This window comes from Ambystoma mexicanum, chromosome 1p, assembly GCF_040938575.1.
Source record: "Ambystoma mexicanum isolate Mex_15411 chromosome 1p, UKY_AmexF1_1, whole genome shotgun sequence".
In the NCBI taxonomy this organism is placed as follows: domain Eukaryota; kingdom Metazoa; phylum Chordata; class Amphibia; order Caudata; family Ambystomatidae; genus Ambystoma; species Ambystoma mexicanum.
In genome coordinates, this window is record NC_090921.1 from 220,325,808 (window position 1) to 220,353,374 (window position 27,567).

At 44.0% G+C, this 27,567-nt stretch overlaps 1 protein-coding gene across 1 annotated transcript in view; it reads right to left on the reverse strand.

Moving 5' to 3' along the window:
* LOC138568036 (NXPE family member 3-like) overlaps positions 1-26,550 on the reverse strand; it is a 770,737-nt gene extending 744,187 nt beyond the window's left edge. The window contains exon 1 of the mRNA XM_069646416.1: positions 26,333-26,550. The gene's annotated coding sequence lies outside the window, so the exon portion shown is untranslated. The remainder of the gene's footprint in view (positions 1-26,332) is intronic.
* Positions 26,551-27,567: the final 1,017 nt, after the last annotated feature.

Below are 27,567 nucleotides of genomic sequence, written 5' to 3' on the forward strand. Positions count from 1 at the left end.
TCCTCCCCATCGGCTAGGGTTAGAACTAGGTTCACACTGTCCCCGATGTTTCTGCTCGAACATGGTACGAGGCAGGGGTGCCCACTGTCCCCGCTGCTCTTCGCCCTTACCATAGACCCACTTACGTGTATCAGGAGACTAAGTCACATACATCGCGGTTTATGCATGACAGGTCCCACACATATTATTTCATTGTACGCTAACGACTTGCTACTATACATCAGAAACCCTGCCACGAACCTTGCCCCAATTCTGGAAGAGGTCAGCAAATTTGCTAACTATTCAGGCTATCACATCAATGAGGCCAAATTGGAACTGTTCCTCTGAATGAGGCACCACCCTCCTCCCCCACAACCTGGAGGGTTTCAGATGGGTTTAAGATAAGTTGAAATATTTGGGCATCGTGATCACACGACAACACCACACCTTGTTACTTGAAAACCACGGAAAATATATGCAGACACCCAAAGACAAATTGTGTCCGATCTCGCTCTACGATAGACTGTCCCTCCTAAAGATGATTGTAGTTCCCAAACTCTTGTATTACTTCGTCAATATTCCAGTCTGGCCAGGGCGTATATTTTTTGATAAACTGAGGTTGATGGCAATAGGTTTCACATGGGGTCCCGACACGCCGCAGATGAAGTGGGAGGCTATGACCAAACCATATGATCAGGGCGGGCTCCGAGCTCCCGATTTTGAGTTATATTACGAAGTGGCGCAAGCGCACTTCGCCGGGCATTGGTATACTACACACATTCGACTACTACACACAGGGCTTGAGGAATATAGCACATCTCCGTCTGACCTTCGCACTATAGTTCTAGCCAACCGACACTCTGACACTTACACGTTTGACCCAGTCCGTATGACAGTTAATGCCTGGTCCAGAATATTAAAGAGACTGCATGCCACGGAGCCTTAGGCAGGTTCTATCCCGCTTTGGTGTTGTCCTGGGCAGCCCCCAACATATGACAAGACTATCCAGCAGGGGTGGGACCCGGACGTCACATTGAAACTACATGATCTCTTCCCGGAGAGCACGTTTGTAACACTTTCTGATTTTTCAGAGAACCTGGGTACTGGACCCACTAAAACACTGCAATATTACAGAATAAGAGCAGCGGTCAGGGCACAATGGTCGTCTTTTCCTTGCGAACCCGAGGTGTGCGAAATACTAGAAATGGTGGTAACGGTTGGAAACCCTACAGGTTTGGTTGCCAAACTATATAAGAAATGTCAAGACACAAATCCACAAACCCTTAAAGCCAGGGAGAGATGGGAGGAGGATTTGGGTACCCCATTAGATGAGGCACAGCGGACAAGGTGGTGCCGCCTCACTAAGGAGGTGTCCTTGAGTGCTAGGCACAGACTCATTCAATTTAAGGTACTCAATAGACTACATTACACCGCAGTGAGAATTGCCAAGTTTGACCACCCCAGCGAATGGTAGCTGTATTAAATGTAATGTAGAAACTGCTGACGCACACCACATGTACTGGGAATGCCCCTGTGTTGTGCAATTCTGGCAAGTGGTTGCCAATGTACTACATGAATGTACGGATGTCCCACCATCTCTGTCACTGCCCAAATACTTGTTCAGAGATATTGGCAAGATTTCGACCAAGATGAGAAGACTTTTCAACTTAGGCTGCTTCCTGTCCAAAAAGTGTATATTGCTCAAGTGGAAGTCCTCAACTGCTCCTGATATAACAATGTGGGTTCATGAAATGATGTACGCTAATGAGTGTGAAGAGGTCTATGTATCACTAGTAACACCGAGCTGCAGGCCGAAAGATATCTGGGAACCTTTCCGTGAATATCTTCGAGAACTGTTTAGTCACTACTGGGTCAAAGTAATTGTACTTACTGTTTTGTTTAAATGTTAATCACGTACGCGAGCACTGAAGCTCCAAGTTGATGCTTAACCAACTGTAGACTGTATTTGAGGATGTAGGTCTTTCACTGTGTTGAAAATAAAGGTAAAAAAGAAAAAAAAGAAAATACTTTTTGCCCAGTCCTTCATGGTTTTAATCATCCGTTGCCAAGAGCTGCGAAGCAGCGGATGTAGAGGAAGAGGCCTTAGAATACAGTGGGCCTCATTACGAGGTTGGAGGTTTTTGCTAGTAGCCATGGTGCTATTAGCACCATGGCTACCCCCTTACCGCATTCCGGGTCCGGGTTGTCGGAATAGGGACTTACCGGGTCATTCCAACCTTGGAGGATCCGGTAAATCCCCATTCTGAAAACCATTCCCCATTCCCATTGAGCCCCCATAGGGCTCAATGGGAATGGGGAAGGAGCTATTAATGGGCCGGCAAATAGCGGGCCCGTTATTAGCTCCATGGTCCCTTAGCGGCTCCCGCTGAGGGCGGGCGGTAAAACTAGCCGGCCTTAGTGGGACTCGCTAAGGACCTCGGAATACAGAGGTAAGGGGTTACTGGCAGCGGCATCCTTACCGGTGCCGGTAACCCGTTACCTCCAACCTCGTAATGAGGCCCATTGTCTCAGCTGCAATGACCGTGGAGGATGGCTGTGGTCAAATGCTTAAGGAAATTTCCTCTGACTGGAACGGGAATCTATCTTTTTTATGTATGGACCAAAGTGTGGTTTGTCCCACACTTTTCTGGCATTCGCCATGACATCCTTTTACAATAGAAGGGTTGTCGGTCTAATGGCTTGTGGGATAAAGCTCTCGAGAAATATGCCTACTTCAGGCAGGGAGATACTGGAGTAGGAATGTCTAAATACAACATGAAATCTAGGATCAGGTCATGGAAAGATGATTCCTCCTCTTCCTCCTGTGTGACAGCACCACCCTGATCGGTGGGAGCTTCAATAACATCCACCAGACGTGGAGATTGAGGGAGGGTATCGGGTCCCTTTGGTTCTGGTAGGCACTCCACTAGCATAGGAAGCAGCGCAGGACAGAAGGGGGTTTCCAAAGTTTTCGCACTTCCTGGAGCTGTGGTAAAGTATTTCTGAAGAGATACTTAAAATAGTTCTACACAGGGTTTTGAGGTCATCAAATTTTGAAATGTCTTGAAAAAGGCCTCTTCTGAGAACTGTCTTGCCTGAGGGGTTCGTACCAGTCTGCCGTATGGATTCTGCTGTAAAGATTCTGTTGGGACTGGCTGCCATGAAGAGCCCCCCAACCACGGATCAATTTAACAGAGATGAGGTGGGAGGGACAGACACAGCTGAAAGCAATGACATTCTGGTGTGTGGAGTCCATTTGATTCTGGGTGTAGATACATCCCTTCCCAAAGAAGTGCTAGTTCTTGATTTTGGTCTGGTGTCAATTGGTATGGGACCTCAGGAAGTTGACAAGATGGCCAATGTCGTCACTTTCGGAGGAGCTGCCATTTTGGGAGCGTATGTGGTAAAGTGTGTCACATATTTTTCTGAGGCAACAGAGGTTTTGGCTGTTATTTTGGAGGCCTTTTTGCGTGGCTTTTTAAAGATTGTCTATGTCTTTTTAGCGAACTTCAGCGGCAGGTTTTTTGGTCTTTGCGTGAGCCTCTGACCTCTTAGCCGTTGCGATATCCTTGACTTGGCTGGTGTGTCTTTGAGCCCCTTTTTGGGGAACATCTGTTTTTACACTGGTACTTTTAGCCCCAGGAAGGAGATCCTCAGCCTTGCCGGTAACATTTGTAGGCCCTATTTAGGGAACCTCTGGGATCTGTTATAGTTTCTTCCTACTGTACAGACCGCCCTGTAACATTACCATCTCTGAAGAGCAATTTTTACTTCACTCATTTGTGAAATCAACTTCTAAAATTATTATCTCTGGCGATGGGGGTCATACCTTGGACTGGCTGTCTTCTTTAGGTATTCCATTTGGACAACCAGAGATGTGTGCCTGTCCATGGTCTGATCATTTCTTTGGTAAATTGTAGTCTACATAAGATTACTCCACTCTCTCTTACGTCTTTCTTGGAGTCTGCAAGTATCATGTCAACTTCCATCCAGTGGTCAAAGTGTCTGAAAAGAAGTAGTGAAAATATGCTCCCTGCTGGCCTGCCCCAGCTGCCCACAAACCCCATCACCATGCCCCCTACCACGTGCACTCCAAACCCCCAAACAAATGCACCTGATGTTTAAGGGAATGTTCAATGCAGTGCATTGACGTGCTAGTTTTAACTTATTGCCACACTTTTATTTTAAAAGTAAACCATTCCGGAATGGTTGTTTTGTAAAATAAAAGTATAGGAACAGTAAAATATTTGTTTAAAGTAGAGGAGCAGCGCTGCCAACTGCTCTCGCCCTCTTCGACCACTGCTTCCATCTCCTCACCAGTTGCCCCTTCGGTATACTACCATCAAAAGCTATCTATGGACCTTGATACTATTGCGCCTTCCAGAGTTTGTAATTCTACTACTGTAGTAGAAACTACATCACAAGCCTGGTTCAATCAGGGTTTAGGTAGCTTGAAACCAGATGAAACCAAAACATAAATAAAGAAGACAGCTTAAAGATACTAAAAAACAAAGAATGATATAAAAATAATTAAAGGAAAGTGTAAACGAAGGAGCAAGAAGAACAGTGTCAATACAATTTTTCAGAAAATAATCAACAAAGGTAAGGAAAATATTCAGATTTTCTGGATACGAGTGGCGATTGATGGTTTCTGCTCATATATATTAAAACAATATATTCTTAAGAAACTCGAAAGGAAGAGGAAAACATTGGGTAAGTATTGGCAGTCTGAATTGACTTGTCATCATGGAAGTGAAACCTCTCACACATTTATGCAGAACATTACCAAGATATACAGCCAAACATAGGCAGAATCATTCCGAATGGATTAAGGGCACGACCAATATGACATTCATGCCCTGGCCTCCAAGAGATTTGTTTTTAAATACGGTATTACGTAATCTGGTGACATATTTACATTCTACAGATAAGGGAAAGAATCTAGAGAAAAGATTGGATAAAGGGGAAGATGTAACACCTTCAGCACCTCTTTTGCCTCCCGAGAAACAAGACGTAGAGGATAAAGAGAAAGGATTTTACCCTGAATTAAAAGCAGCAGCAGGGTATGTTAATCTACAATACAAATCCAATGCCTATACTAGTGAAGAGACAGTGGAAGAGAATAAAAGCAGAGACCGCAAATATATGCAGACAAGCGATGAAAGTAAACCTGCGTGATGAGAAAAAGGATAGACACAATAAACAGACAGGGATAAAGGAAGAGGCAGAGAAACAAAAATGAATAAAAGACACAGTTAAAGTACAACAATAGTACAGAATGGATGGGAGGACAAATATTGCTTAAACTAGATGATAAAGGGACTGATGGAGTTTGAGAAAGAGAGGAAAGGGAAGAGTGAGATAAGAAAGCGAAAGAGAAGGAAGAAGAGAGGCTATACAAACAAGAAAGGGACAAGGAAAATAAGCGAAGCGAAGAACAAAGAAAACATGAGGAAAAAAGAGAAAAAGAGAGACTAGAAGATGAGAAACGGGAAGAAGCAGAAGCCCAATAATTGAAAGTACGTAGGTTGCAGAGAAAGCATGACAAAGCGGAATTGAGGGAAATAAGGAGAGGAAGAAATGAACAGAAGAACAAGTTACTTACCAACTATAACGTTCTTTCGATTGGATGTTCCTACCATGTATTTCTCATCTTAGATATATCCTTACCTTCAGCTTTGCTGCTTCAGAATAATTTTTCTCTCTCTCTCTCCACCAAAGGGCGCTCCTCTCGAGGCTGCAGCGTCGATGTCCCTCGGCGGCATCCGTCGAGCAACAATGTCATCCCCTGTATAAATGCCTCGAGCACGCCCGTTGGCTTCAGTTCTGTTTTTTCATATATTGTAGCCCATGGATTGTAATTAATGGCGTGCCTCTTTTGACCCTAGCCTTAAAAGAATTTAGAGTGTAACTCACGTAAAGTGTACTGTGGGGTTGGTTGGGAGGGTCGATGAGGAATACGTGGGAGGAACATCCAATCAAAAGAACGTTACAGTTGGGAAGTAACTTGTTCTTCGAATGGATTGTGTCCTCCCGCGTAGTCCTCATCTTAGATAGACTCCCAAAGCAGTTTTGTCTTGGAGGTGGGAGTAAAGAATTTTTCTGATCGTGTACAGAATGGAGTACAGATTTAGCAAACAGAGTTCCTTGAGAAGAAGTCGAGTCCAATAAACTGGAGTTTCTGTGATGGTATCATGTTTGACTTTTTTTTAATTCAGAGAAAAACCTAGTTTTTAAAGGAAGTGACACGTCTTGGACAGATGATGTTGGGCTTGTTCTGGAGAACGTGCCCTGATCATTCCATCATCCAGATAGGGGTAGACATGAATCCCCCCTCTCCTGAGAGTTGCTGCCACTACCGCCATCAACTTGGTGAAACTCTTGGGGCGGAGGTCAACCCGAATGGCAGAACTCGAAACTGATCATGAGAATTGCCAATCACAAACCACAGGTATTTTCTGTGCTTGAGAGGGATTGGCACATGAAAGTAAGCATCCTGAAGGTCCAATGATACCAACCAATCCTGGAGTTGGAGAGCCTGAAGGATCTGAGAAAGTGTGACCATCTTGAACTTGTCCTTCCTTAGGAACTTGTTCAAGTTTCTCAAGTTCAAAATGGGTTTCAGTCTTCCGTGTTTCTTTGGAATGAGGAAATACGGGGAATACCAACCCTTGTTCCTCTCTGCTACAGGTACATGTTCTATTGCACCTTTCTGTAGCAGGGTTAAAACTTCCTGCAACAGGAGCGGATCTGGATTTTTGACAGAGTTGTATCCCGGCGGGTGATTCTGAGGTTTCTTTTGGAAAGGAAGGCAGTAACCTTGGGATACTGTTTCCAGTGCCCAAGCATCTGAAGTAATGCCCCGCCATTCTTTCAGATGCTGTGAGATCCTGCCTCCCACCGGGGTATTGTGGGTCAAAACCTCAGAGTGGTTTTGCGGCAGCTGCAGCAGCGGCTGAGGGGACAGATGCTGCTGCTGGGGCAGATCTAGCACCTTTTCCTCGCCCCGAGGACATTTTCTTTGACCTCTCTGACTGGCCTGTCCTCTTCCTCTTCCAATTGAGGAATAATAACGAAAAGGACGACCCCTCCAGGAATATGAGCCTGTGTAGGGGCGTTGCTGAGGTTGTCTTATAACGGCACTGAGTGATTTAGCCGCTGCTTTGGAGGTCTGCAGCTTCTCCAAAATTCATCCGCCTTGCTGCCAAACATCCTCGAGCTGTCAAATGGCATATTAAGAAGCCTGAATTGCACGTCCGGCGCAAAACCCGACTTCCTTAGCCACGCAAATCTACGTAGCACCGTGCTAGTTGCCATGGACCTACTGATACTATCAGCTGTGCCCAAACCTCATTGAAGGCATTCTACCAAAGCCTCCTTTCCATCCCTTATTATGGCTAGAAAGCCATCAAGTTCTTCACCTTCTGGGATGTGTTCAGCTGCTGCTGACATGCTGTACCACAGGGTATATGTGAAACTTGCCAAGGTGCAAGATACATTAGTGGACTTCAAAGCTATACTCCCTGATGTAAAAATCGTCCTAGAACATGCATCCACTTTCTTGTTGTCCCTATCTGGAGGGATTGTGGGGTATGCAGCATTTATTGTGGGATATGCAGTATTTCTAGTGGAGGTAGCTGCTTGAACTACCAGACTTTCTGGTGATGGATGTTTGCTTAGGTATTCTGGGTCAGAGTTACAGGGTCTATATTTTGACACAAATGTTTTATTAACTGCCGGAATGGCTACAGGGTGTTCCCATGCAGAGTTAACCCTCCTTTGCAAGGCAATATGAAACGGAAGAATGAGGTCTTGCTGAGGTGTTCCTGATAGAATATCAGTCATATCATCATCCTGATAGACTGGTGAATTTCTACCCCATCCCATAAATTCAGTAACTCTATTCATTAGTTTTCTATAGCCCGCATCAGCTTGTTCTGATGAGTCTGGTTTATCAAATTCGTGTTCTGGAGAGGTATCCAGACCACTTGCTGTTTGTAGACATTCCTGCAAATCCTGTATTTTAGATTGAGGATCATTTAATTCCTCTGGAACTGGCCTTGTGCCAAATTTAACACCAGCAGAGGTAACCTGCTGATGATTCTCCCTCATAAATAGATGACATGGTCCTAAAAAAATCATGTCTACTCTCATGGTGAAAAACATTTTCGGGTAATACAGGTTTTTCCCTTGTTATAGGCTTGGGCGTTGACGAAAACGTCGATGGCGCTGATGCAGTAACAACAACCTTCGATGTTGTCGAGGGAACCTTCGATGTTGTCGAGGCACTCATCGAGGGAATTGTAGAAACCATCGACACTGTCGCAGGAGCCTTCGAAGATGTCGACTGTGTACTCGACATAACTTTTTTAGAATGAGTAGTCGATGCCTTGTACTCGAGGGTCTTCGAAGACTTCGATTTCGACTTATATGGCGTATGATAGCTTGACGCCATTTTATTTCCCTCTACCTCTGATTTATGCACCGGTAGGTTTGTATGAGGTGACCGGGAAGAGTCCCTGGGTGACACCCTCGACAACATTTTGTCGGATTTTCTTGTTTTGGACCTTCCTCTGTCACATTTCAAATGAGCAGTAGCATGGTCATCTTTAGACTTTTTTGAGGGGGTCTGGGCCGCGTTCTCAAAAATCTTTAACATGGAAACTCTAAAGGCTTCCCATTCACTCGGGGAGTCATGCTTCGAAGGGCATGCTATCACTTCCTCAGATGACGTCGAGGAAGACGAGGGAGATCGGAGACATCTTTTCTTTGTCTTTTTAGAGGACGAAGAAAAAGACTTCCCGGATCTACTCCTCGATCTATATTTATTATGATGTTTTACCGAAGACTTGGCCCCGTCTTTCCCTTTTGAAGTAGACTTCGATGAACCCTCCCCCATCACCAGTTTACCACTGCGTTCTTTTAAGACCTTATGGGTCATCGACTGGCACGAACCGCAGTCTTCAATTCGGTGGTCGGAACCGAGGCACCAGAGGCAGTTTTTGGGTGGATCGGTTAAAGACATTTTCTTTCCACATTTTAGACATTTTTTAAATCCCATCTTCGGTGTGGAAGGGTTCGATTAAGACAACATTTTCTTTCACGAAAGACTGAAGCGCCATTTGTAACGATCTGAAGTGAAGCTAACGGAAAAACGGAACTGAAGCCAACAGGCGCGCTCGAGGATTTTATACAGCGGATGACGACGGTGCTCGAAGGAATGCCGCCGAGGGACATCAGCGCCGCGGCCTCGAGAGGAGCACCGTCTGGTGGAGAGAGAGAGAAAAAAATTCAGAAGCGGCAAAGCTGAAGGTAAGGATATATCTAAGATGAGGAATACGTGGGAGGACACAATCCATTCGAAGTAGGAGATGAGATTGAATATCTATGCCGTAGAGGGATGATACCCATAGAATCTCATGATCTACCTGTAGAGGAGAGAGGTTCACAACAGTCCTGTGGAGGGTTGCAAGGATTCTCAGACAACATGGAGAGAAGACACAAAGAACATGGGGCAAGGATAGGGAAACTATATACACAAATGAGGGATAAGGAAAGATATAGAGATCATGAGGGTGAACAAAGAGCCTCCTTTAAAGAAATAGGAGGAAGCTTGGATGACATGGGAATAGACAATCATAGAACATTATCTTTAAATAGGTTTGAACTTGATGACACGGAAGAGGACAATAGTCATACAAGTTGGGGCGTAATATTGTCAGACGAGGAAAGGAAACAAAATAAGAAAACCAGAGAAGAGGATGCATATGGATTTTCATGAGAATCAAGTGTAGATAAATGGTAAACTGGTCAGACTTCTAGGACCTTATTAGGAGAGCACCAGAACCAATACCATGTACTGAATAACCGCAAGTACGATCACACAGTACAGGGGATGTATCCTCTCCTTATGTGAGCAGATTAAGGGCATTGCCAGGAAGACAAGAAGCAGACGATGGTAATGCTGCCTGGAGAAGAAGCAGTGTGGGGAGGTATGAGCAAGGGCAAGGGTTTTCACTATCGAGTTTGACTTCCGGTGCAGGGAAATGGATTAAAGAAAAGAACATCAGGAATGACGTTAGCTATAGGCAATATAAAAGGCCTATTATCAGCTATCCTGGGGGAGAGAGTTGATATCATTTGGAAAAGAGCAGGGTATCCAAAAGTAACTGCACAAAACACAGTGCACAATGGAGTGCCATTCAATAATTGTAGAGCAGATATATGGCGATCGCTTTATTCAGATACATTGGATAGTGGGGCAATAACCATTAGGAAGATGAGGGAGGATGAAGACCCCATTGATTTTATTGAGGATATTCAGGACAGATGGAGGTCGGACACGCACAAAACTAGGGATAAAACAGTAGTGTTATTTTATCACATATTATGTCAAGGACTGTCAGAGCCAGTACAAAGACAGTTAAAGAAATAGGTGGAAATGGAAACAAAACCATGGCCAGAGATACAATTGGCAATCGTGCAGAAAAGAAAGCCGAGCGTGGAAAGCAAGAAGAGGCAACATTGGTGCAGAAGAAATTGTCAAAATTCACCATAGATGGAGTGGTGTTGACAGGTAATGAGGGAAGCATGGCACAAGTAGTGCAGTTCCCAAAGCAAAATAATAGTCAATGGCCAAGATCAGAATGAGTTTAATCATATACCAAGAGGCAGAGGGAATGGGCCTCGAGGAGAAGGTAGAGGAGGATTTCAAAGTCCTCAAGGAAGGGGAGGATCTAATGGCAGACAACCATAAACATGTTGGAATTGTGAAAAATAGCATATATGGCTAGAGCATGTAGAAGCAGAGGAGGCGTGCAACAACCGAATTGGCACTCTCCAAGGATGGGGGACAGGATATGCTCCACAATACAATACAGACTCACAAGGATATTATTCAAATTAGGCATATGCACCAGAAACACAGCAGTTTCAGCAAGTGCCAGCACAGATACAATTGCCAGCAATTCCAACAAGTACAAAATGCAGATACAGTCATTACAGGGGCAGCAACAGCAAACACCTATGCAAATGCAACAGGCACCCATTCAACAAATGCATCCCAATGCAATCGACAAGCGTATCACAATGGCATATGGACATGGAAGCTACACACGTAGTAAAGGCCAAATTAGGGAGTGTGACTATTGTGGGAAGGAATCCTTTCACAGGCACGGGATGAATTTATACCCACAATAGGACAGCCCACAGGACAATCTGATGTGTTCAGTACTATCTGTAATACCAGATCCCCAAGAGGAACCAAGGGTCAAGGTGACGATAGGAGGCAAGACATTTTCATTTCTTGTAGACACAGGAGCGACTCGTTCCTGTGTCCATGACGGAAAATATCCAATGTGAGGCATTGCCGTGAATGCTCAGGGATTTACTGGGGCAACAAATTTAGTTCCATTTACAGACAAATTACCAATTTCTATAGGGGAACATGACATGTCTATGCATTGCTATACTCTAAGCAGACACCAGTGAACAATACTGATTTAATGACAAAGCTTGACATGACAATATCTTTTACTGACAAAGGCATACCGTGTTCAACTCAGGGGATACATTACATGAATGTGACAGAATTCTTATCAGCATTTGCTGGAAAGAATGCCTTACGGTAGTCCCTCTAGACGAGGAAGTATTTTTATATGGAGTGGTTGTTTTATTATCATGGTTACCTTAATTGGCCGGAAAGAGATACCCAAAAAAATGTTGCTCAGGCTAGAAATTCCTATGGATGATGGGGAAGGGCAAGATATTCCTTTGGAATTAGAAGCAGCAGTAGTAAGAGAAGAAAGGGTGATGCTTCATGGGACAGATGATGAGGGAAGGGAATGGAGAACATTGATAGCCCTCAATGAAGACCAACAGATGAAAAACTGTTCAGGAAAGACAATTCCGATGATGAGTTAGTATTCTTAATAAATCTCACTTATTGGATTAAAGTTGAGAGCACAGAGGTACCCCAGAGAATGGCGTTGGTAAAAATGAAACTGCCATTTTTTCAGGAAGACTTGGAAAAAGTGGCAAGTATTCTATGGACCACAAGTCCATATGACATGGGCCTACTGAAAGGAGTGGGAGCAGTGAAAATTAAGCTTAACCCACAAGCTATTTTGCCACGTGCAAAACAATACCCAAAGTCCAGAGAAGTGGAAGAGGGGATATTCAAAACTATATCTGCCCTAATGAAACAAGGCATTCTAGTACCATCAGATCCTCCATGCAACACGGCTGTCGACCCTATCAAAAAATCAACAGGGGAATTGTGGAGATTCATACAAGATCTTCACCCCTAAACAATGCAGTCAAAGCAGAGTTTCCTTTAGTTCCAAACCATGTGACAATATTGTACAATAGTCAATTGACAACCAGGTATTTTACAGTTGTCAATAGGAAAAATGCATTTTACTCAATCCCCCTACATTAAGACCCACAGGATTTGACTTCCTTTTCATATAGAATGATTCATCTGAAACATACTGGTTTACCTCAGTATGTGAGTCCCCTTCTATGTTTAATAGAGCCCTTCAGATAGACTTGGGAAATGTTCAGCTTGAAAATGCCATAATTCAATACATGGATGACATTTTAGTGTGCAGTGACACAAAAGGAAAATGTAGAGAACATTCTGTCAAACTTATGACAATACTCGCAGAGAAAGGGTACAAAGTAGACAAACAAAATTACAATATTGTCAAGAAGAAGTATTATAAATAGGACAGTTAATCTCGCATGAAGGAAGGAAAGTGACACCTGAGAGAGCAGACGCCATAATGAGAACTACACAGCCAAAAGCAGTGAGACAAATGCAGCGATTTTTAGGTCTATGCAATTATTCCAGGGCCTGGGTCTTTGACTACAGTACATTTATTCAACCACTAATAAAAGCACTTAAAGAAACTCAGGTGGCTAAAATAAATCAATGTGGACAGAAGACATGGCTGGAGGATATAATGAATAAAAAAAACGCGAGTAGTACAGCTCCTGTATTAGGGATTCCAAATTATAGTATAGAATTTTATGTATTTTCCAATTCAAATGGAGAATGTATGACAGCAGTCCTTACACATAAAACGACATTAGGCCATGGTCATAAACCATTATCTTATAATAGTGTTATTTTAGATCCAGTTATGAAAGGACACTACCCCTGCAAACGGTCTGCTGCTTTTGCCGCAGAAAAGGCTTCAAGCATGACTTTGGGGTGTTCCGTAACTCTATTTGTTGAGCATGCATTATTTGCAATTTTAGAAAAACCCAAAGGTACATTGATTACTCAATGAGCATCAGGGTACGAGGTAATTATCTCAAACCGTGTGATCATAATTGGTAGGTGTAGCACAGTGAATCCAGAAACGTTTATTGCTGAACCAGAAGGATAAGATGACGATGTGCAATAACTATGTTTCATACACTGAATGTTATAATGATAGTCCCCATGTTAGAGAGAATGCTCTAGGAAGGGTGGAAGTGGCTTTTATTGATGGATCATCATGAATCGATCATCTGGGGTGAGACATACAGGATCAGCAGTAGTAAAGATGAGCCAAGGGGGTACATTTGAAGGATTTATAAGTAGAAGATTGACATCAACATATTCAGCGCAAGCTGAAGAATTAACCACACTTATTGATGCATTGCGAAGTTTTGCGGATGGGGAAGTGAACTGTGTACTCTGACTCTGCCTATGTGACATCAACTATAACCGCAGCTCTGTCACGTTGGAAAAGAAGGGGCATCCCCAATGCAGATGGCACTCCAGTGCAACATACAGGGCTATTACACAAACTCATTGAAGCCTTAAGCTTCCCAGCAACCATAGCCATTGTGAAATGTGCAGCGCATTACAAAAGAACCGATTTAATCTCTTGCAGGAATGATGCCGCAGATTTAGAGGCCAAACATGCCGCATATTATTCAACCATATTTGAAAATGAGGTAAAAGATATAAATAAAGTGGCAGGGCGGTGCATGTTGGTTGAAGAAGGCTTTAATATGATGTCCATTGTACAGTCAATTGAGATACAAGCTTCGCAAGACGAAAAGGAGCTATGGAAAAAGCAGAGGTGTTCTTTGTCTCCCACTGAGGCAATTTGGAGGCAGGACAGTACAGGAAAGAGAGTTATGCCTCTAACATAGTTGAGAGTAGCATTGGTGCAGCTCCATTACCTAGTGCATGTGAATCAAGAGAGTCTACCTGCTACAATAGCAGAAGATGGTTTGTAACGAACCTCAGTGAATATGGGGCACAGTTCATTAAAAACTTTATTGTGTGCCAGAAATGTACAGCAGGACACACCCTGCGAGCGGTAAGAGGAGTAATCCCTAGACCTAATGGCCCCTTCCAACAACTGCATATAGATTATGTGGATATGTTGCAAACATGTAATGGTTACCGATATATGTTAGTTGTAGTGTGTCCCTTTTCTAGATGAACCAGACATCCTGGCACCCAGGAAGTGTTTTGGAACTAGACAGTCCAGCCCACATCCTAGGCGCACACACACAAGGCATGCAGAAGCCCACAAAAGCTTCGGTTTGCGTGGGGATCTGCATGACAAAATAAGAGTTTTCCTGGGTCTGCTCGACCTGGAGAAGGCAAAGGGACATGATGGCCAAAGACAAAACAAAGGACCATATTGGTCCTGGGCCAAACATGGTAAACACAATATGGACCATAAGAAAGGGTTACAAATATATGAAGAATAACAGCTGCCACCGGCTCTGTCCAAGACACATCTGTACTTCTACCGAAAAATACTTTGAGGGTTTCTAGGGCCTTAAAAATGAAAGAAAGACCCCAGCACAAGGTACTTTGTGCACTGTTAACATGTTGCTAAAAACTAGTAACAAAGTGAAAAACTAAGGGAAACAAAGACTCCCGGTACTAACTGTCTTTAAGGGCATGTCAGTATCCCCATAACAAAGTGAGCAAAACCCCAGTGGAGTACAGCAGAAGGATGGGATCCATTGGCAAAAGTCAGGCTAGGATGGTCAGACAACAGCAAGAGTTGTGGGGTTCACAACTGAGGGAAAATTATACACACATGGAAATCTCTCCTAACAGTGATATCAAGCACTATACAACTGAAGCATTGACTTCTCCTGCACCTACCCACAGTGAAGCAAGTACCCACAGTGAAGCAAGTGCCCACAGTGAAGCACGAGAAGAGTGGCAACGAATGACAATGCGATCTATGACAAAGAACATAAAGACAGCAAAACATTTTTAGATTAGGGTTGTTTTATGAACTGATTAATGTACAGTGATCTTGGAACACTTTCCCTAGATAAGCCTCAAGAGACAATGAGAGAAGAGTTCGAGCTTTGAAAGAAAAAGAAGAAAAAATGCCTGGTCTTCGTTCATGATACCCACCATTACATTGGTATACACATTCTTAGTTATTCTTTTGTCCTAAATTTCTGAAACACATCCAGCTTTGATCCAAAGCGGAAGAAACATTGTTGCTTTTTTGGAAAAACCTAAAAACTGTTGAATCGTTTGGAGAGTGATAATTGAAACAATAGTTCAATTTCTGATATAGAATTGATTATAAAAAGGGAGGTACTACATGTGCATATTCATACAATTGGGAGGCTTCAACATTTTAGAGATTCATTACCAATAAAAAACAATAGGGTTTCATGTGATATTGATTGTGATGCCTAAGGGCGTGTCGCGCTTTATACAAATTTTAAATAAATAAATAAAGATCAGCTGGTATTATGATTTGTGTTTTTCTCCTTATTCTTATAGCATTTTGAAGTGATGCAGAAAATGGCACTAACATGGAGGGTATTAACGGCACTGATATGAAGAGTGCTAATGAAACACATATTATTATTGTCCCCACTATAAGCACAAGTATCCAGTAATCTAATCTAACTAGAAGGTTAATCCACTTTAAAAGAAATGCTGAAGAGAACCATGGAGGTATATATATATATACCCTATGGTATCAGCACATGAAAGAGGTGGGAAGGAGTCGGCAGATGTCAATTGCTATGTCTGTTCCCTTATGCTCTGGGAATATCTAAAATAGTCATATCTACAGAAGCATCAGTAAAAAAGGCACACTGTTTGACACATCTTGCACTTTGCCTAACCAGAGGACCATTTAAGGGCCGAATAACATCCCCAGTATGGATGAACAAGAAAACATCTCTAAGAGAAGATTATTATGTGCAAGCAACAAAGTCGAAAGAAAATAAAGATACAATGTACCTGATACTAAAATATGAACAACCTGGAGTAAATAAACCAAGAATGAAGATCGAAGAAAAGAAGATGCTAAATTGCCAAGGCAAGAATAAAGAAGAGACACATATATGTTGGGAAAGAGGACAATTACAAATGAAAGGAACAGTGCTCACTCCTGATGAATGGGCTGAAGGAGTGGTTGTGTGCAAGCTATGACAGGACAATGGGACGTAGTTGTGATAAAAGCAGACAAGGAATGTAAAGATCAATGGCCATTGCAGATACTACCCATGACAAATTTGTCTCTATGTTTCAGAAACAATGGCACGGTGAAAGCTGGAGAAAATCGCAATGTGTGCTTGAATCTTTGATGTACCAGGCATGGATGAAGGAACTGCAGTCCTGATGCATCATTATTGGGCCTGTGGATCAAAAGCATATATAAAGCTACCACCAAAAGGGGGAGGAATTTGTTCATTGGTACTGGTCAGCATACCAGCTTTGGTAGTTCCACAGAGTGACCTACAGATCATAGAATTCCTGAAGATGGCTGTACATCTGAGGAAGAGAAGATCTCTACATCAAAGCCAACAAAAAAGATAAAATTACTACTCAGCAAAATCAGTAGAAGCCTATTAGGACGTTCCAGATTAGCACAAATTATTCAGCAGAACGGAAGTGATCTTTACATCTATATTCATGCCAGGACTACAAACAGCAATACATGCTAAATGGCTCCAGATTACAGGATGGGAGCTATTGTGGATGATAAATACAACAATAAAAGGATTTAATGCAATCAGAGAAGAATTAAGGGCAATAAGGATTATGGCCCACCAAAACAGATATGTCTTGGACTTAATTACAGCAATGGAAGAAGGCGTATGCACCAAGGTCGGGCCTTCTTGCTGTACATTTATACCTTTTTATGATGGAGAATATGGAACCCTGACAGAAGCAATAACCATGCTGTCCATATTGCATACAAAGATGGTGGAAGAAGTAGACGAAATTGAAGATGATGATTGGTTTACATCTTTGTTCTCATGGATTCCAACGTGGCTGGTAAATGCTTGGAGCAATACTAGTGTTTGTATTGCTAGGATTCTGTCTCATAAGGATCATCTTGGGACAATGTAAGAAGTGTGAAAAACAAGAGGGTTTATCACAACCCAGTCCCTGGGGATATTGTGATCAGGTGGCCAGGCAAGGGCCATCGCTTGGAACCCTGAAACCCTGTGCTTTGAACGTGGGGAAGGGAAATGTAGCCAGTTCATGGAAGCCATTCTGACATTTAATTTTGAAACAGTATTTTCCTTTGCAAACATCCCTTTTCACATTTGTATATTTAGAGAGAGGGCAAGGTTAGGTTTCTTTAGTATAGGCCCCTTTTTGTTTTGACAAGACTGACTAGGACTGTTTTCTTTTAGTTGATGGTCGAGATTACTCCCATCTTAGCTGTAGGGCCAGGTAGGAAGTCTGCAACCCTTTCTGAAGATATTAATAAAGGTTTTTGAAACTTACATCACTTGTGTACTGTTGATACCACCCCTTCCTTACAGAAGACAGCCAAGAAAGCTTTTGGAATGAAGATAATGATTGACATGGATACTAGAATTAGTGAACAAGTGCAAAGTGAAGACAGTATTTGTGAGAACATAAAGAAAAGTACTCTTGCACCTCCAGGAACTAAGTATATTATCCTAAATATCGAAAGAAATATGCAGGACGATGGAAATTCTATGCACCAGCAGGAGATTGTCGTACGATAACCTGGATTGTGGATGAACATATAAAAAATGCTGATCACCTGAGTGGGGTGGCAAAGTTATGGGTCCCGAAGAAAAGAAAATATGATGAAATGATAGAAGACAAAGCCAGAATTGCAGAAGAGGAGGCAAAGAGTTTGGTTGAGAACTTGACTGGAGGGGGGAATTTAGAGGAAGCAGGAGGACACCTTCGCCTAGGACTGCGCCCTGTTTGCACCATCCCATTGGAACGACAGATGAAGAGCCACATGATATGATATGATATGATATGGCATTTATAACGCGCCTATACACAAGTGTTTCAAGGCGCGACGAGGCAAGGGAGGGGGAACAGATGGAAGACGGATAACGATCCTACTAGGTCAGGTGTCATTCAGATTGTGCAAGTGCATGGGAGGGGGAAGTGGGAAAGTGTGGGCGGTGGGGGACAGTGCAGTACTTAAATAGAATAAATAACAGTAAGTAAAAGTACGGCCAGCAGGTGGCAAGTGCAGGGGTAAGTGCAGATAACAGGTGTCAAGTGCTGGTAGTTGGACTGTAGGGATACAGAAACTGTCCCCAAGTGCAGGGGTTGCCAGGAAGGCAGTGCAGGTGTGCGACTGGTGAGGAGGGGACTTGGGCCCGAGATCAGAAGGTGGCCAGGTGACCAGTGCAGTTTTAGTTTTGGTAAGAAAGTCAGCAGGGGAAAGGAGGAGAACAAGTAGAAGCGAAGAGGAAGGTTTTGAGTTGCTTCCAGAACCGGAGATGGTTCTCCTCAAGTTTCAAAGAGGCAGGGAGGCTGTTCCAGAGGGAGGCCCCAGCTGAGGAAAGAGATCTACCACCAACTAGTTGCTTGGAGAAGCGACTGACCCTGAGGGAGTTGGAGGCGGATGAGCGCAGGGATCGAGAAGGAAGATATTTAGGAAGAGAGATTTGAAGGTATTGAGGCCCCAGGCCCCAGAAGGCCTTGTGGACAATGCAGAGGGGTTTGAACCTAATCCTTGCAGCCACTAGGAGCCAGTGTAGAGATTTCAGTCCTGGAGAGATAAGATTCCTGGGCTTGAGGCCAAGGACAAGTCTCGCAGTCCTGTTCTGGATGAGTTACAGAGGGCGGAGAGTAGAGGCAGGCAGATTTAGAAAGAGGATGTCGCAATAGTCCAGCCTAGAGAGAACCAGAGCTCTGGAGACTGTGAGCTTCTGGGGGAAGGAGAGGAAAGGAAGAATACCTCTGAGGAGGTGAAGTGGTAGTGTGAGACATCAGAGATGTAAGGAGAGAAGGAGAGTGTGGAGTCGAAGATGACCCCAAGGTTTTTAGCCTTTCAGGTAGGAGCAGGAAGAGGGCCAAGAGAGGCTGGCCAGAGAAAGACGGGATAGTAGGGAGTGGGAGTGCTGATGAGGAGAATCTCAGTCTTACTGGCATTAAGGCAGAGGTCATTGGCTGCACACCACTCCTGGTGGGTAGACAGACAGTCAGTGATGAGAGACGGAGAAGAGGTGGCCAAGGGTAGCCTAAAAATGAGTTGGGAGTCATCTGTATAGCACTGAAAGTTGGGGCATAAGACTGCAATGCAGTGGGAAGAAGTGCCTGGTATTGGTTGAACAGCCAGGGAGAGAGTTTAGACCCCTGAGGGACACCACAGGTAGAGAAAAAGATTGCGGAGAGGAAGGACCCAAATTGGACCTGGGAGGGTCAGTCAGAGAGGAAAGAAGTCAGCCATGCCAGGGCCTGACCGGTGATACCCAGGTTACCACTGAGGCATTTGAGCAAGATGGCATGGTTGACCGTGTCAAAGGTGGAAGAGAGATCAAGAAAGATGAGGACACAGGGGGTGTTAGAATCAAGGTTGGAGAGCAGGTCTTCATGGATGTTCAGGAGAGCAGTTTCCGTGCTCCTGGCCGCTCTGAAGCCAGACTGATGGTCATGAAGGCAACCAACAGATTCAGTGTGGAGATTGAGCTGGGAGATGGCCAGCTTTTCTAGGAGTTTGCCCAGGAAGGGAGTGATGGAGATTGGGCGATAGCTGGGCAGGAGGGGTCGGCAGAGGGTTTCTTAAGAAGGGGGTGCACAAGGGAGTGCTTCAGTGGGGATGGGAAGACTCCAGTGGCGAAGGAGTGGTTGCAGAAATTGACAAGGGCAGAAGGCAGGGAGTCGATGTGGTCCTTAATGGTTTTGGAGGAGCAGGGGTGAACCTGTTTGGACAAGACTTTCATAGATCGGACTTGTCTAGAGACCTGTCAGCAGAGAACAGGGGAATCCTTGCAACCTTCCTGTAGCAAGTAGAGTATATGAGAGACAATATGCACTCAGGCAACCATTTAGAGTGTACCCACAAACTGACCTAGTGGAGGACTGCTACCAAGAAGGATGCCTTTCCCAGAGCTGTCGAGATGCAGCCATGAGCAAAATGGATGCATGTTAAAACCAAGTCTGGTGACAGAAAAACAATGACATAAAAACATAAGAACCTATGCTGAAAAGATATGAAAATACTTAAGAATGATGACGTAACTGAACCATTAAGAGAAACATGTACCCAACGATACAGTAATCATGAACATAAAGAATGAAGTGACTCACTAGTCAATATCTGTAAAAACGTTGTAACGCAAGGTAGAAAGAACATATAGAAGCTTGTTTATGAGAGGTATATATTCAACGTTTAGGACTACCGTTAGAAGAAGATGGACGACGGCTCATGTCAATCCAGCCAGCTACCTCAAAATACCAGCGCAGGATCCTGAAGTGAAAAGACGATGAAGAGGTTGTTTTTCCTTTGCAAAATAAGAGTGCATTGGCATGCAACTAAGGATGCTATTTCAAGAGATGAAGGCTAAGTACGAAGGGAGTCCAATCAGCAGATCATGTGTGAATGACATATTTCTCAACATTAGGAGGAACAAGAACATTTAAGAATGCCAAGAATTGGACAATTAAAAGTGTATAAAGTTTGTATGGGATAGAGTGAGAAAATTTGCGAAGGCCAAGAGGAGCAACTGCACCCAGTATAATTGAATCAAATAGTGCTAAATGCACTGTTGAAATTGACAAATTTGTGGTCTCTTAACGTGTGATGAGGAGCTCTCAAACAAGGGCTATTCATTAAGCTTGAAACTAAGATAATGGTGTGCCTACACTCCCTTGAATATTCTGCGACAGTGCAGACAGTGCAGACTGGCAAGGTCAATCTTCAAACAGAGGATACTGGCATAAGATCTTCCGATGAGAGATGGTAGACTAATTGTGAAAAAAGGAGAGAGCTGACGTATCTCAAAGCACCATTTCTATGTACGTGCTACTAGAGAGCCGAATGTCCAAGGTTGGATTTGGGTTGTCAGCCAATCAGAAATCCTGCATGCACTTTTACATAAAATGTTGCAAAGTATTATTATGCTGCTATATTTCCTGTTGTCATCAGTATTATATGTATTTAGAAGTATCTCAGGGCGTGTCCTACAGACAAGGGACCGCCAATGAGAGATTAATACTCATGCATTCTATATGTAGACATGGGGCCTCATTACAACTCAGGCGGTAAGGGGTTTACGGCGCCGTAAACAGCGCCGACCCTTACCGCCTGAGTACGAGGTCCCTTAGCGCCATGGCGGATTTAACACCTGCTTTTAGCAGGTGTTAAAATCCATGGCGCTAAGGGACCATGGAGTTAATTACGCCACCGTAATTTACGGTGGCGTAATTAACGCCTTCCCCACTCCCATTATGCCCTATGGGGCAAAAATGGGAATAGGGAAGGGTAAATGGGGATTGGGAACTTACCGCCCCGCCAAGGTCGGAATGGGGCGGTAAATCCACCAACCACCATGGCGTAAACGTAGTTTACGCCATGGTGGTAAAGTCACGGCCCAGGCGGTAAATTACCGCCTGGGTCGTGATGAGACCCATGGTCCTCTAATCGAATCCCACCCCTCAATAGGTTTTTGTGCTATGCCACCTAAAATGATATCATGGATGACACATCTAGCATTATATAAACAAAGTCTAATCAAGAAGACAGTGTGAGCCTGCATGAATCAATTTGATGAATGGTGATTAACCCGTCTTTCCTTCATTGAGATTAAAGCAGTATTTTACCATCTACTTTGAATCTGTCCAGTTATTTGATCTCAGACATTTTATTGGTAATTCCAGCTAGCACAAAGATGATTCAAGGTGCTAGAGCATACAACAGCAAATGCAAAACACCTAGATTTGAGATATCTGGATAGAGAGAACGCCAAAGTATGGGACACAACAGTAAAATAAAACCACCTAAAGGTTGGTAAACAGCAGTGATAGGAATACTATTTACTAACTTGCTAATTTTAGTATGCTATGTTATGTAGGTAAGAAGAGTGGTAGGGCTTTTGGAATAGTGATTGCTGTGCTCCAAACTCAGATCACACTTGCCTTGTCAGTCGCTGCTGGTTGACAGCTAGCTACCTGCTTCCCAGGCGAACACAGACTGAAGCTGCTTCTTCGGGAACTGCCCTTTGCCTTGGGGCTCTTCGCCAAAGGGGCTGCATGGGCAGGGCCTGCCATGGGGGTTGTTCTCAAAAGGGTTACTCAGGCCAATCAGAGCTCGGGGGCGGGCAGCTACGGGAACAGGTAGCGGGTCGAGGTGCCACCTGGGACAGGGCTAGCGCACAAAGGGACACTTGACTGCCTCAGCCAATTGCTAAAGGGCTGGGTGGGGAAAGTAAAAAAGCCAAAAACAAACAAAAAACAGCACCAAGTTAGCCCAGTCCACACACACACCAGCACAGAAAATGGGTTGGGAGTCAAAGGGAAACTACTAATAAATCCCTCTAAAAATAGGCAACTAGCCCAAACAAATGTTTTCAATATACTCACAGATCCCTCCAAAAAGTCATCCATATTCTAGCCACAATTGGACTTGAATCAAAAGAATCCAGGAAATCCCTCACAAGTTACCTATTGGGCACTAGGACTGATGAAAAAGTGGTCTCTGTACAGGAAGGTTCCACATTACATTCAGGAAGGGAGAGGGAACAGGGAAGGATGGCCACCAGGAGAGAGGCAAAGGCACCCCTGACTGCCTCAGCCAATTTCGAAAGAGATGGGTGGGGAAAGTCTGAAGAATACACCATAGTAGCCCCTTATGTTCTTTTTGCAATTTCTCTTGGCTTAGGCAATGCTGGTCCCAAGTTTCCCCCAACTGAAATCTCATGTCAGGGAAATTGCACTACATTCGCCTTTTCCATTTAGTTCTATTATGTTGGTACTCAAAACTACTGTTCGTATGCTTATCAGCATCTTTGCACATCCTGTGGCCCCTTTCTCTATAAGGCTGGTTTACTGGCTCTTTGTGCTGCGGTAGAGAGATACTCGTGAGGGGATGGTTCTTCCCGCCTTCGTTGACAAAACTGGTGTTGCTCTTCAGGACCGCATCCCCACACACGGCTCTGCTGCACACTCTCTGCTTCTTATTGACCTGAGCTCCTCTGTGAACTCCGCCAGCTGACTTCTGGCATGATGCCCTCCCCACAATCCTTAGAGAAATAAGTGTGTACCAGATCCTTTGCTGTCTTGCATTATATTGGGTAGGGAAACCACTGACATCTTTTCAGTAGAGATGGTTGGGGGTGGCAGGAGTGTGTGATAGCCCCCCTCCTATTTAGTGTGTACATAAATACAATAATTGAAGAACTGTTAGTATGCAGCCTTCATCTCCCCAAACTTGGTACATGTACATTTCCACCACTCTTCTATGCAGATGATGTAGAATTGTTAGCCACCACTCCCATGGGTTTAAGACATCATTTGAAAGTTTTCATTGATATGTGTGAAGATCTCTTTATGGAGCTTAACACTGAAAAAACAAAGGTGATGGTGTTTGGTCGCAAATACACTGAGGATTCTAATAGAAGAGTGTATCTTGGAGCAGGTATGTCATTCTGACTACTTGGGAATCAGGTTCACATAAGATGTTACATGGACAGCTCAATGTGCCAGGGCGATGACCTCCCTAGAGAAGCATAGTAGTGGAATTCGATATATCTTTAATACGCACGGAAATGGTGCAATTTCCCCTGCAATTAATCTGTATGGAACCCAGGGTTGGGAAGCGACTGTATACAGGGCAGAGCTAGGGAGTCACTGTGTCAGTGCACAAATCAACGTGGTGGATAACCACTTCTTAAGATCTGAAGACTTTGGATCGTCTGGAAAGCTAAAGTTACAGGCACATCTGGTTGAGCATGGCCTTTTAAGCTACAGACAATCTGATTTTAGAGCCTTTCACTGCACAGAATCGTCTCTTCTGGACCTTAAGGCTAGCGTGTATCAAATTATCGATAGTGGACAGGTATCTCTTCTTGTTTTATTAGATCTGTCGGTTACCTTCGATATGGTGGACTTTTTTATTCAACAGGGTCCAGACTACAGCCTTCTTTTCTCTAAGGCAGCAGCCAATTGGGTCCTATAGTTTTTATCTGGCAGATCAGCAAGAGTGTTTTGTAAGTCTTCTATGGCCCCTCCTGTTGAGCTATTGTATGGTTGTTCCGCAAGGGTCTTGCCTGTCACCCACGCTTTTAAATATTTTAACAAAACCATTATTTGATGTTTTAGGTGATAATGACATTCTGTATACTAATTGTGAAGATGATACACACACCTTGCTTCAACTTTCAGGTGATTACAGTGTAGATTCTGTGAGATTGAATGTCATCTTTGTTTTGGTTCAAAGCTGTATGGTACAAAAATGTCTGGCTCTTAATGATGCCAAGACCAAACTTTTCTTAATTGGTTCTCAACAAAGGCTCTCCAAGATACCCGATATGTAAGAGAATTTTACCATTGCGGATTGCACAATTTCTGTGCTCCCGGAGGTTAAAACCTATTAAAGATTAAGTTAATGCTGTGATGACTTCTCCCGTATACGATCTTAAGAGGTCTGTCATTTCTAATGACAATTGTGCCACTCTCGCTTGAACAATAATTGGTGCAAAAATGGATTACTGTGGCAGTCTTCTGGTTGGCACAACTCAGAGAAACATTGCTAAACTTCAGGTTCTGCAGAATAGTACATGTTGCACACCTTAATCAAAGAGCACACATTACTACTGCTTGCAGAGCGTTGCACTGGTTACCGGTTAAATAATTTCAGGGTCCAGACTATTACCCACAAATGCATATTTGGTAAAGTCCGGTATACCTCCAACAAATTGAGGATTGGGGTTAAAAGACCTAATTAGAAATGTTCGAGGGAGAAAAGACTGAAGATAATTTTTTTTTCGAAATAATCTTCAGTCTATTCTCTCCTGAACATTACTGACTTGCCCAAACCCCTACCCACACCCCCAACACATCCCTACCCACACCCCCAACCCTACCTCCCACCCCTCTACTTACCTTGCATTCCGACTCGCTGTGTTCCTGTGACGCCTGTTCCCTTTCACTTCTGTGATCAGGATCCGGTGCTGTAGGGGCCTTTCCTTTTATTAAAACAATTTCGGACATCTGCAGGGGTGCCCCACGCAACCCCTGCTCACAATATAGTGAGCTTGGGTGCAGGGGACACCCACGCAGCCCCTGGAGCATTTTTATGTTTTTTGGGATGGCTCCTGGGGACACCCCTGCAACCTCCGCTCACAATATAGTGAGAAAGGGTGTGGGGGACAACCCACAGCCCCCAGCACTGAATGTGTGATCTGGTCGAACTTTTCAGCCGTTCGGCTTTTTCGAACGTCCAAAATTCGGCCAGAACACGCATTCAGTATTTTTTTTGTTGAACATTTGAACATTTTTGACGAAAACGCTTGTTGAGATCCAATCGGAGTAATCTGCTAATTGTTCCCCGTATAAAGCTAGAGAGGGCTGGTAAATGCTCCTTTGAAATTGATTTTATTGCTCCTTCCCTGTGGAATTAATTGCCACTTTCCTTAAGATCAGAGTCCTCTACTTCAGCATTCAAGAAATATCTTAAGAGCTTTCAATTTACCAGAATGGTCTTTGTTTGGTGCTGACCTGCCTTTATCCCGCTAACTGGCTCACATCTTGTCACTTTTTAGGTCGTTTTAATTATTCTTAAGTGTTTTATGCTGCTTTTTTTCTATTTTATTCAGATTATTCTGATATTTTTTAGTTTTGTGTCTGCTAGTTTTTTTGGGGTTTTCTTGTTCTATTGCCTGTTATTGGTATGTCTGCGCCCCTTTGCCCATGGGTCTAAGGTACAAATACATAAACATGTCCCACGATAATATTAGCCCCAGAACCCAGAGTGGAGAACCTCAGAGGAATGTCCGGTATCCAGATTAGTCCCTTTAAGGGCTACCTCAGTGTGGACCCCGGTGGTGCAGTGTGACCCCTCCCTGATCCAAATGCCCCTGGAAAGAGGTCACCTCGCCAGGCAGCCGAAAAAAGAAAGGTACTCACTGATTGCCACAGTTTTTCTTCAATAAATTCATTCCGATGGACCAGAGGAATCCCATGGAAAGCTTCTTAACACCTGAGAATTCTTCTCTCAAGTGCCCGAACCGACAGCGTGTCGCAGTAGAAGCAGGCACTCCACAGGTGTTTAAGTCAAACACTTGAGACGAAGGTTGTGCGGATCCGCCACCGTTTATTGTCCCCCGCAGGAAACGCAGAACGTGAATCCTTTATGCTAGGCTTCGGCAGACTAAGACTGATTGCAGGAACCGGGCAAGAAGTCAAATGTGACATGACAAAAAGAGGTGCAAGCGCATGTACGAACCTGTTGCGCAAAGAGAAGGACTAAAGAGCATGGGGTGGGGCACAGGAATGCAGGTTTGAAGTCTCAAAATTGGGCTGGCCCACATTTAAAAATGAAAAAAGGACAAGGATTTTTGGAGCATCAAAAAACAGATCTGGTCAAGTCCTGATGAGCAGAATGTTGCACAAGTATGGAGGAAAGGGGATGGGATGTAGGAGTTTGAAAGCGATAAGCAATAATTATGGGCCCTCAGCGTGGCACTGGGAGTGGATATTAATTTCTAGAGCGTCATAAGGGGTTGGAAGGGGACACTGTGGCCACACTCGAACAAACATAAAAGTGAGCCTTATAGATGGCCGCAGCACAGCTCCTCTTTATAATAATATTACTTTGTATAGGCGAGGCAGGCACTAGAGCCTCATGGCCCCCCTGATAGTGGGACCCTGGAACACCGCACAGAGTGCCCCTGCCTCGGGCTGGTCCTGATCAATATCACTGACATAACATACAATTCTGTGGTCATTCTTGTGTCGTGCCAAAATGCTCTTTACTTTCATGCATATCGCAAGGATACTGGCCATAATGCAGGTGCCGCTGCACTTGATTCAGTACCTTCAGGAGATGGATTGCTTGCTGCTCTACCTGAATTCAGCTGCACTCACATCAGTCTGTCACCTTCCCCCTTCAGGGAGAGCGGCTGCTAACAGTTTAACTCAGCCAGAACGTACTCCGCAAACATGGCCTATCCACAGTAGACAACACTAGCGGGAGCTCACTGAGGACGAGCACCCGAGGGAGGGGCCCTTCACTTGGAACAGAACCCTTATGAGGCATAAGTCACCCTGAGAAACAGGCAGTCATGACATTTCACTTCGATTTTCCCAGATCCGGCAAATATCATCTGGCCACATCTGGGAAACCCATTTTCACCCGTTAT